Source organism: Triticum aestivum, chromosome 2A, assembly GCF_018294505.1.
Source record: "Triticum aestivum cultivar Chinese Spring chromosome 2A, IWGSC CS RefSeq v2.1, whole genome shotgun sequence".
Taxonomy (NCBI): domain Eukaryota; kingdom Viridiplantae; phylum Streptophyta; class Magnoliopsida; order Poales; family Poaceae; genus Triticum; species Triticum aestivum.
Window position 1 is genome coordinate 542,882,230 of NC_057797.1, and position 12,883 is coordinate 542,895,112.

Genomic DNA, 12,883 nt, shown 5'->3' on the forward strand with positions numbered 1-12,883 from the left:
AACACTTCTTGAAATTTTATAAGGGATCATCTTATTTACTACCGTCGTCCTAAGTAAACAAGATGCATAATACATAATAAACATCACATGCAATTATATAGTTGTGACATGATATGGCCAATATCATATAGCTCCATTGATCTTCATCTTCGGGGCTCCATGATCATCTTGTCACCGGCTTGACACCATGATCTCCATCATCATGATCTCCATCATCGTGTCTTCATGAAGTTGTCACGCCAACGACTACTTCTACTTCTATGACTAACGTTTAGCAATAAAGTAAAGTAGTTTACATGACGTTATTCAATGACACGCAGGTCATACAAAAAATAATGACAACTCCTATGGCTCCTGCCGGTTGTCATACTCATCGACATGCAAGTCGTGAATCCTATTACAAAGAACATGATCTCATACATCACAATTCATCATTCATCACAACTTCTGGCCATATCACATCACATGATCAATCGCTGCAAAAACAAGTTAGACGTCCTCTAATTGTTGTTGCATCTTTTACGTGGCTGCAATTGGGTTCTAGCAAGAACGTTTTCTTACCTACGAATCACCACAACGTGATTTTGTCAACTTCTATTTACCCTTCATAAGGGCCCTGTTCATCGATTCCGCTCCAACTAAGGTGGGAGAGACAGACACCCGCCAGCCACCTTATGCAACTTGTGCATGTCAGTCGGTGGAACCGGTCTCACGTAAGTGTACGTGTAAGGTTGGTCCGGGCCGCTTCATCCCACAATACCGTTGAGCAAGAAAAGACTAGTAGAGGCAAGTAAGATGACAAAATCCACGCCCACAACAAAGTTGTGTTCTACTCGTGCAAAGAGAACTACGCATAGACCTAGCTCATGATGCCACTGTTGGGGAACGTTGCAGAAAATTAAAATTTTTCCTACGGTTTCACCAAGATCCATCTATGAGTTCATCTAAGCAACGAGTCTAGGGAGAGAGTTTGCATCTACATACCACTTGTAGATCGCGTGCGGAAGCTTGCAAGGTGATGATGTAGTCGTACTCGACGTGATCCAAATCACCGATGACCTGCGCCGAACGGACGGCACCTCCGCGTTCAACACACGTACGGAACAGCCACGTCTCCTCCTTCTTGATCCAGCAAGGAAGGGAGGAGAGGTTGAGGGAGATGGCACCAGCAGCAGCACGACGGCGTGGTGTTGGTGGAGCTGCAGTACTCCGGCAGAGCTTCGCTAAGCGCTATGGAGTTGGAGGAGGTGTTGGGGAGGGAGAAGGAGGCAACCAAAGGCCAGGGCACAAGGTATGAAGTCCCTCCTCTCCCCCCACTATATATAGGGGTGCCAAGGGGGGTGGCCGGCCCTAGGAGATCCAATCTCCTAGGGGGTGCGGCGGCCTAGGGGGTTTCCCTCCCCCCCAAGGCACCTAGGAGGTGCCTTCCACTAGTAGGACTCCTCCCCCTTGGAAACCCTAGGCGCATGGGCCTTGTGGGGCTGGTGCCCTTGGCCCATGTAGGCCAAGGCGCACCCCCTACAGCCCATGTGGCCCCCGGGGATGGGTGGCCCCACCCGGTGGGCCCCCGGGACCCCTCCGGTGGTCCCGGTACAATACCGATAACCCCGAAACTTGTCCCGATGCCCGAAACAGGACTTCCCATATATAAATCTTTACCTCCGGACCATTCCGGAACTCCTCGTGACGTCCGGGATCTCATCCGGGACTCCGAACAACATTCGGGTTACTGCATATACATATCCCTACAACCCTAGCGTGACTGAACCTTAAGTGTGTAGACCCTACGGGTTCGGGAGACATGTAGACATGACCGAGACTCTCTTAGTCAATAACCATCAGCGGGATCTGGATACCCATGATGGCTCCCACATGCTCCTCGATGTTGTCATCGGATGAACCACTATGTCGAGGATTCGATCAAAACCCTGTATGCAATTCCCTTTGTCAATCGGTACGTTACTTGCCCGAGACTCGATCGTCGGTATCCCAATACCTTGTTCAGTCTCGTTACCGGCAAGTCACTTTACTCGTACCGTAATGCATGATCCCGTGTCCAACACCTTGGTCACATTGAGCTCATTATGATGATGCATTACCGAGTGGGCCCAGAGATACCTCTCCGTCATACGGAGTGACAAATCCCAGTCTCGATCCGTGTCAACCCAACAGCTACTTTCGGAGATACCTGTAATGTACCTTTATAGTCACCCAGTTACGTTGTGACGTTTGGTACACCCAAGGCATTCTTACGGTATCCGGGAGTTACACGATCTCATGGTCGAAGGAAGAGATACTTGACACTTGCAAAGCTCTAGCAAAACGAACTACACGATCTTTTATGCTATGCTTAGGATTGGGTCTTGTCCATCACATCATTCTCCTAATGATGTGATCCCGTTATCAATGACATCCAATGTCCATAGTCAGGAAACCATGACTATCTGTTGATCACAACGAGCTGGTCAACTAGAGGCTTACCAGGGACATAGTGTGGTCTAAGTATTCACACGTGTATTACGATTTCCGGATAATACAGTTATAGCATGAATACAAGACAATTATCATGAACAATGAAATATAATAATACTTTTATTATTGCCTCTAGGGCATATTTCCAACATTAAGTTCATGGAGAAATGGAGTAATGCAATAAGAATGATGGCATGATGTAGACAAGATCTATTTATGTAGAAATAGACCCCATCTTGTTATCCTTAATAGTAACAATACATACATGTCGGTTCCCCTTTTGTCAGATCAAGCACCGTAAGATTGAAGCCATCACAAAGCACCTCTTCACATGGCAAGAAAGATCGATCTAGTTGGCCTAACTAAACCAAAGATTCGAAGAAGAAATACGAGGCTATAAGTAATCATGCATATAAGAGATCAGAAGACTCAAATAACTTTCATGGATAAACACATAGATCTGATCATAAACTCAAAGTTAATCGGATCCCAACAAACACACCACAAAAAGAGTTACATCAAATATATCTCCAAGAGACCATTGTAGTGACTAGTGAGAATCGAGAGAGAGAGAGAGAGAGAGAGAGAGAGGGGAAGCCATCTAACTACTAACTACGGACCTGAAGATCTACAAAAGACTAATCACGCATCATCGGAGAGGCACCAATGAGGATGATGAACCCCTCCGTGATGGTGTTTAGATTGGATCCGGTGTTTCTGGAACTTGCGGTGGTTGGAATTGATTTTAGTCGACTCCCCTAGGGTTTCTGGAATATTGGGGTATTTATAGAGCAAGAAAGCGGTGCAGGAGGCCACTGAGGTGGGCACAACCCACCTGGGTGCGCCTGGGGGCCCAGGCACGCCCTAGTAGCTTGTGACCCCCTCGGGGCACCCCCAGGTGCTTCTCCGGCCCATTGGGTGTCTTCTGGTCCATAAAAATTCCACAAAAAGTTTCGCTGCATTTGGACACCGTTTGATATTGATTTTCTGCGATGTAAAAAACAAGCAAAAAACAGCAACTGGCACTGGGCACTATGTCAATAGGTTAGTCCCAAAAAATGATATAAAATGATTGTAAAACCTCCAAGAATGATAATATTGAAGGAAATATGCCCTAGAGGCAATAATAAAGTTGTTATTTTATTTTTCCTTATATCATGATAAATGTTTATTATTCATGTTATAGGATCGAAAGTATGTCTAGAGGGGGGTGATTAGACTACTTCACCAAATAAAAATCTAGCCTTTTCCCAATTTTAAGTCTTGGCGGATTTTAGCAACTTAGCACTAGTCAACCAAACAACCTACACATGCAAGTCTAAGAGTATAGCAACGGAATGTAAAACATTGCACATGAAGGTAAAGGGAGGAGTTTGGAGGGAGCAAACGCAATGTAGACATGGAGATTTTGGGCATGGTTCCGATAGGTGGTGCTATCGTACATCCATGTTGGTGGAGACTTCAACCCACGAAGGGTAATAGTTGCGCGAGTCCATGGAGGGCTCCACCCACGAAGGGTCCACGAAGAAGCAACCTTGTCTATCCCACCATGGCCATCGCCCACGAAGGACTTGCCTCACTAGGGTAGATCTTCATGAAGTAGGCGATCTCCTTGCCCGTACAAACTCCTTGGTTCAACTCCACAATATTGTCGGAGGCTCCCAGGTGACACCTAACCAATCTAGGAGACACCACTCTCCAAAAGGCAATAGAATGTGTGTTGATGATGAACTCCTTGCTCTTTGTGCTTCAAATGATAGTCTCCCCAACACTCAACTCTCTCTCAAGGATTTGGATTTGGTGGAAAAAAGATTTGAGTGGAAAGCAACTTGGAGAAGGCTAGAGATCAAGATTCATATGGTTGGAATGGAATATCTTGATCTCAACACATGAGTAGGTGCTTCTCTCTCAGAAAATGAATGTTGGAAGTGTAGGAATGTTCTGATAGCTCTCTCCTCGAATGAAGAGTGGGTGGAGGGGTATATATAGCCTCCACACAAAATCTAACCGTTACATACAAATCACCAAACTCGGTGGGACCGAATAATGAAACTCGGTCAGACCAATTTAGTTCAAAATGTGAATGTTAGGCTTTTCGGTGGGACCGACATGTCAACTCGGTGTGACCGACTTCATTAGGGTTAGGGCATAACGTAATCTCGGTGAGACTGGTTACACAAACTCGGTGGGACTGATTTTGGTAATAAGCTAACCAGAGAGTTGGTCAGGCAAACTCGGTGGGACCGATTCGCTCATCTCGGTGAGACCGAAACATTACAAAGGGGAAACAAAGAGTTTGCATTATGAACTCAGTGGGACTGATCGCTCATCTTGGTTGGACCGAAACATTACGAAGGGAAACAAAGAGTTTGCAATCCCATCTCGGTGAGACCGAGATCTCTATCGGTAAGACCGAAGTGACTAGGGTTTGTGGCAGTGGCTATGTCAAATGAACTCGGTGGCACCGGATAGAAAATTTCGGTGGGGCCGAGTTTGACTTTTGGTTTGGGATATATGTGGGTATGAGAAAGTAGTTGAGGGTTTTTGGAGCATGTCACTAAGCATTTTGAGCAAGCAACCCATTAAGCAACACCTCATTCCATTTTAATAGTGTTGGCTTTTCCTATGGACTCAATGTGATCTTGGATCACTAAAAGTAAAATGTAGAGTCTTGAGCTTTAGAGCTTGAGCCAATCTTTTGTCCTTAGCATTTTGAGGGGTCCACATTTCTAATCCATGCCATGCCAATCATTGAGCTTTCCTGAAATATTTATCTTGAGATATCATTAGCTCAATGAGCTATATGTTGTTAGGAATTACCAAAACCACCCAGGGATAGTTGCACTTTCAATCTCCCCCTTTCTGGTAATTGATGACAACATATAGACCAAAGCTTCGACAAATGATCATAAGATTGAAATACATCGTCGCTTTGAGAAGTATGTGAGAAACAAGAGCTCCCCCTAAATTTGTGCATTATTTAAAATTTGCTTTTGAATGCAAATGCACAATCGATTAGGATCATGGGTCACTCTTCCATGTCACATACATCTTGGTGGAGCGCTCAAAATGGTATGAATTAAACATGCACTCATCACCAAGCAAAGTGAATGATCATATATGGGATATAAAAGATAATATCATCCAGGCAAGCATTAAAGTAGCATACGATCAAACACATGACCAAACAAGTATCTCACACAGACATAGAGTATCGACCAAGCACACAATAAAGTTCAACCAAAAGCAAGAGAGAAAAAGAAGCAAAAACACTCTCTCTCAAAGCCTATGATCTATACATTTCTCCCCCTTTGGCAACAAGTTACCAAAAAGTTCGAAAATGCATAGTGTTATGCGTCTCTCAGGCTTGGTCTTCGGGAGGTGGTGTAGAGAGAACTCCAAGGACGAAGGCATCTGTTGATGTAGTTGGAGCTGGTGGAGTGGATGCTGGAGGTGGCACCGAAGCTGTAGCTGCTAGTGCTGATGATGTAGCTCTAGAATCTGGTACTAACACTGCAGCAGACCTCTAACCTCGTGGCACACGCTGAAAAGCATCCGTAGTTGCCCTTCCTCTCCTTTCCTCAGTTTCCTCCTGGAGCTGCTCAATTGCAGTCTTCACCTTGAGGTCAAGATCATAGAATTTTGTCTCAGCAATCCTTTCCAAGCTCTCTTGATTCTGAGTCAGGGTGGCCAATCCCTTCTCAATCCTCAATGTTGCTTGTATCAGATAACCCAATTGATCTTGTTTGCTTTTTAGGAACACCTAGATGCTTCCTCAGCAGTTGGCATCCTTGCAGCTTTCTCTGCCTTAGCCTTAGCTCTCTTCTCTTGTGCTTGTGTTGATGAAGGTTCATTCTCATTCATCACAACTGTGTTATCTTCAAGTTCTTGGTGCAAAGGTAAGTGCTCCTTGTACAACAGGTAGGTGCATGCGCCCATCTTTGAGTTGATGAGCTCCTGAATGTGTGGAGCATACCCACAAGATCTTTTCTGATCTGCTGTTGTCCTCTTGATTGTCTCTATAATCAAACTCATGACCTTGAGTTTTTGAGGTACATCAAAGATTTGCAGCAAGTTGATGGAATGTCCTTTAATCATCTTGTGATCTCCAGACTTGGGTAGCAAAGTATGCCTTAAGATGGTGTTGATAGTGGGTAGACCAGACAACAAATAGTGTACAGATCCAAGCCTGTGTGTCTCCAAAGCTTTATCAGGGATCTCTTTGTACATGTTTGCCATAGAGTTGTGGTCTTTCTTCTTCTTGGCATACGCATCCAAATCATCATCATGTTCCTCTATGGCATTGATCAACTTGGCCCATTATTCAACAGTTGATTGGTACCTCGTACCTTCAGACATCCATACTATCCTTCCATCTGGATAGAAATGAGCAGTGGAGTAAAATTGCATAACTAGCTCATCATTCCATTTGGTCAACTTTTGACCCACAAACTCATCAACTCCACAAGCTCTGAAGCTGTCATGTACACCTGGGAAATAGTCTTCATTCTCATCAATGAATTCCCAATCGACCCATTTCATATCGCAGACAATTGGCTTCTTGTCAAGCAGAATAGTCTCATAGAAATCCTGTTGTTCCTTGGTGTGGAATCTATAGTCAACAACAGTCCTCCTCCTCACAGCATAAGGATCAGACAGTCTCCACAATCTTAGTCCAGCATCTTTTCTGATGTTCATGTCCTCAGCTACTGGATGAGCATCATTGTGGTCTAGAATCTTGGGTTTCGGTTTTCTTAGCACTAGGGCTTCATCATCCTCTTCTTCAACTTCAGGCACTGGGGCCTTGTTCTTCTCTTCAGCTGGGATGTTTCTGGTGCTTCTCTTGGGCTTAGAAGGCTTCTGAGCTTGAGCTGTTGATTTGGGAGCAGCTTTGGGCTTTGATGTGGCAGCCCCTGACTTGATAGCATCTCCCATGAGCTTCTGAGACTTGGGAGCTGGAGCAGCATCCTGTTCCTCTTCATCTTCTTCTGGCTCTCTCATGATGGAGAATCTACCAAGAACTCTGGCAGTGGTCTTATTGACCCTCTCCTTCCTCTTCTTTCCATCTCCAGCCTCTTTGGGTTCAAGAGTGAACTCCATAGTTTCTTGAGTGGAGGCTCTGGCCTTAGACATAGGAATCATTTTTGTTGGTGCCTTCTTGTTCAACCCTGGCTTGGTTGTTGCAGTTGTGCCATACTCTTTCTTTAGCACCTTCTTCTTGGAGCTGACTTCCTCCTTAGTGGCCACATAGTCCTCATCTTCAGAATCCGAGGTTTTCTTCTTCCTTGACCTGGTGGCTGCCTTTGGCAAATTACTGGGAGTCCTCCTGCTGCCATCATCTGAGGTACTTGAGGGACTAGTGCCCTCACTCAATTGCACTGGCTCTTCAGATCTATTTTGGCTATCACTTTGGTCAGGCATCTTGGCAATCAAACTGACAACAAACCCTGTGAATAGATATAGATGAGGTAGAATAGATGGGCATCACAAAGTGCAGAGTTTTTGCAAAACAGATGACTCAAAAACTTAGTTTTAGTTCTGCATAGAAAGCATTTCGGAGCTACCGATTTGTTAAACTCGGTGATACTGAAGCAATTTTTGGAACCTAAACTAGTGAACTCGGTCAGACCGAGTCACGGTTCGGTGGCGCCGAGACTGCTAGGGTGTGTTTAGTTTCAGTCACCGACTGGAACGTCACGGGTCCGACCCGTCCTTGCGCGAGGTTCTCGTGTTTGGATTTGGAACGAACGGGAACTGACTCGTCCCCCGAAAGGGAATATTCCAACAATATCCGGAAGGAACTCGTTTCTTCGATTTGGTGGAACGACGCGGAACGGCCTCTTGCGGTCTCGCACACTCTCCCTCACAAGGCACTCGCCCCAACCCCTCTCCCTCGCGGCCTCCCGTCGCTCCTCCACTCTCATCTTTCCCAAGTCCGGCGGATGGGCGACGACGACCAGGTCAGCGGATCCTTAGCAGGTTGGTGGCTACCTGATCTATTGGATGGATGGCGGCTACCAGGCCAGCAGATTCGGTGTAGGGCAACAACGACCTGATCTGCCAAGGATGACCTGATCTACTATGAGGCGGCGGCGACCTGATGACCGGGCCTGCTTTTCAGGCGGTGGCCATTCCCTTGCGGGGTGTGACGGCCACATATCCCACGCCATAAGTGTCTCGCCGCTAGCTACAACAGTTCCAAGCCACCTATCTTGCGTTGCTATTTTTCATCTATGAGATTTTTTTCTTGATTGAAATCCAATCTAATGTGAATAGTCAAAAAACTTCGAGAAAAATTTCGTTTATTGCATGCCCGTTCATGATTATTTACCCTATCTGTACTCTTAATTTGATGATTTTTTACCCGTTTGTACTCTCATTCTAATGTACAATTCAATGTAAATGCTATGCAAATTTCAACTGTATGTTTCTAGCAATACAAATATTTTATACTTGCTCATATTGTGTGTGTGTGTGTATATATCTATGCATATGAGAGGCAGCTTCACTACTTTTATAAAAGAGATGAGTTGAACTGAATCCGTTCCATTCTATCTCTCAACCAAACATTGAAACTTAACCATTCCATTCTATCAAATATCCCCGACTAAACACAAGAACGGAACCGACCCATTCCAGTGGAATGGAACCATTCCATTCCATTCCACTTGGTTCCCAAACTAAACACACCCCTAGGATTTCACAGAGAATCGAACTCGGTCACACCGATTTGGAATTTTTGGTCAGACCAAAAACGCATGTGCAATGGCCTAAGCCAAATCGGTGAGACCGATTTCTACAACTCGGTCGGTCCGAGATGAGTTCGGCGGAAACCTAACCATAAATTTTCGAATCAAACCTAACCTAAAGGATGTTTTCTCTGGATAGATTGTTTTCATACGTGGTAAAGATCATGGCAGAGCAATGTGCTATGAATAGCACAAAAAGTCGAACCCATACCCTAGTTCGGCAGGAGTTCGCTACGGCGACAACGGCGGAGCATAATTCCATTGACGGCGACGGAAACCAGCGGCGGGAGGTCACTGGCGGCAAGGAGATGATCCGGAGACCCGAGGAGGCAAGCAGGACACACGCGCGGGCTGAGGAGTTTGAAGAAATTTCCAAAATCTCACACGTGGGTTTGTATATCCCGACCCTGTCGGTGTGACCGAGTGGAACAACTCGGTGGCACCGAGATGCAGAATCACAAGCGGTTACTGCAACTCAGTGTGACCGAAAAGTTCAAATCAGTTGCACCGAGATGGAAAACCTAGATCAACTTAGTGAACTCGGTGTGACTGAAGTGGATGACTCAGTCATACCGAAATGCACAAAGAGGTTTTGGAAGTTTAAGTCTATGACGAATTGGGGACTCCGAGTGCCCCTCACATAGAGTGGTTCAAATCTGACTTGATCAAGCTTTGTGATGTAGCATGAATTGAGTTTGAGACGAGAAAATCATAGGTAGCTAGAGGAGGTTCTTAGGCATTCTTGTCCATCCACTTGGCAAAAGAGAAAACGCCAAACAATCAAAACAACAAGTGGATGTCCTCGAATGAGTAAAATATGCAATCAACATGCTCACACAATAAAATGGCAAATGAAATATGTGACAAAGCATGCACAAACACCCTAGCATCTATCAAGCAATTGGCGATGACTAGGTCATCCATATATGAGTATATTGATTAAGGAGTCATTGAGTCAAATGAGAACATTTGATCATAGGTCATACTCAGCGTTTAAGCACAAGTGGGGTTGCCACTTTTACATAAAGCATTGTTGTGCTCATACCTTTAGAGTTGCTTTAGCTCAATTGATTAGAGTAAAGCTCCCCCTAGATGTGATATCCCCCCTAAGAGGGATGAACTAACCTTGGGTTTTGTCGATGATGACTTCATGTAGGTGTTGAAGATGTAGATGCTCAATGTTGATGTAGATCATTCGGAGCAATCCATTGGAGTGAGTTGCACTTTCAATACCTACACGGGTTACTCCCACAAGGAACAAACAAGGATATCCATAGACATAGAGTGATGTTCACATAAGATGATGTCCATGAAAGCATTAGGTTACCTTGTCCCTTGTCTTACCAACAAGAGGGTTTGTGACTCCTAGAACTAGTGCAAGATGTGGAAGTTGTTTGCACATGTCCTTGATAAAAGATATGAGTGAATTATGTTGGCGGAGTCACCCTCAAGAACTCTCTAGTTCTTCTTCTTTGGGATCCACATCATCTTGATGGGAATCCTTGGAGTTGTAGTCGTACTTGATGTAGTAGAGCTTGATGTAGTCTTGGGAACCCACTTGACCAAGGCCTTGGGAACTTCTTCAAATGCATCAATCTCCTCTTGAAGCTTGTCCTTTCATTTTGGCTTGTGGTCTTGTGGTGGAAGATCATCTTGAGCTTGTGTCCCTTGGAAAGAAGTAGGATCATACTTCTCTTGTTGAGGAACAAACTTCGTCTTGGGGTATTGATCTTCTTCCCACTCAACTCCATTGGCATTGAACTTTCGTTCAAAACCAACACCTTGATTCTTCTGGTGCCTTCCTTGCTTGCGTACAATTTCCTCAAATTGCTTACTCCCGGCAAGGCTCTTGTAAACATCTTTATCTATAATTCCCTTCAATAAGCTATTTTCTTGCTCAAGTGTAACTTGGCTAAAAGAATCATTAGTGGAATCAATAGAACTACTAGAAGCAACAACATTGGATTTAGCATGATTATTGTTACTACTAGAAGAAGAATCTTTCTTACTCTTGTTGCTAGATTTAACTTGTGGCATGTAAGTAGACAAGAGTAAACACTTGGCAATGTAAGGAGAACTTTTCTTGCGAAGATCATCATTGATTGCCTTTAAGAACCCATGCTCTTGCTCAAGGTTGAGCTTTTCAAAGCGTAACTTTTCATGAGTCTTTAAAAGTTCTCCATGATCTTCCAAGGTAGTTTCATGAGCTAACTTAAGAGTGTTTAGTTCTTTAGTCAGACACTCAATCTCCTTCTTATCATCATCATTCATTTTATCTTGATTAGCATGATTAATAGTAGGTTCATTATAGTTTTCATAACTAGAGTTGTCAACAAGTAAATCATCATCTCCTAGCAAATCATCTTCATCACTATAGAAATCAACATACTCGGGGTGTGATACCTTTGGGCCTTTAGCCATGAAGCATCTTCCAATTCCTTCATTTGGTGAGTCAAATATGTCGTAGGAGTTGGTTGACACAAGTGCTAGACCGGCAACACCTTCATCTTGAGTATATTCGTAGTCGGAGTGATAACTTCTCTTGGAGTGATTGTCGGAGTCGGATCAGGATACCCATTCACCAACATGAGCTTGATGTCTTCGTTTTGTGTAGCTCCTTGATGATTTGTCCTTCCTTCCCGAATCCTTGCTTCTCTGTGATGTTCTTCGTTCATAACGGTCATCTCTACTCCTTCTCTCTCTAGGTGGTGATTCTTCTGTTGTACTTCTCCTTTTGGGTGAATCTTCTCTTCTTTTGTAGGGAGCTGTACACTCATTGGAGTAGTGTCCGGGTCTTCCACAATTGTAGCAATTACGTTCACGACTCAAAGATCTTTTGTCATTGTAGGACCTTGACTTGGAACTTCTTTCCTTGCTTCTACTCTTGTAGAACTTGTTGAAGTTCTTCACCATTAGGCACAATTCTTCATTGAAGGTTTGTTTCTCACTTGATGATGTGGGAGCATCACATGAGGCTTTGTAAGCACCATTTGACTTGTTGTGAAGCTCTTCCTTATCCTTGAGTGACATCTCATGAGCAACAATTCTTCCAATGACTTCCGTTGGCTTGAGATCTTTGTAATTGGGCATCATTTGAATCAATGTACACACGGTATCATATTTTCCATCCAAGGCTCTTAGGATCTTCTTGATGATGAATCTATCGGTCATCTCTTCACTTCCTAAGCCGGCAATCTCATTTGTGATGAGAGCAAGCCTAGAGTACATTTCAACGACACCTTCACCATCCTTCATTTTGAACTTGTCAATTTAACTTTGAAGCACATCCAATTTGGATTCCTTGACGGAGTCGGTACCTTCGTGCATATCAATCAAAGTATCCCAAATTTCCATTGCATTCTCAAGACGGCTGATTTTGTTGAATTCTTCAGGGCACAATCCGTTGAAGAGAATATCACAAGCTTGAGCATTATATTGCAGCATATTCAACTCTTCCGCGGTAGGTTCATGGTTTGGTTCTCTCCCATCAAAGAATTCACCTTGCAAGCCAATACACACAATATCCCAAATGGCGGGGTTATGTCCAAGAATATGTATTTTCATCTTATGCTTCCAACTAGCAAAATTAGTACCATCAAAGTAAGGACCTATATGGTGGTATTTCCCCCGCTAGACGCCATACTCTCCTAGGTTGTGAAACC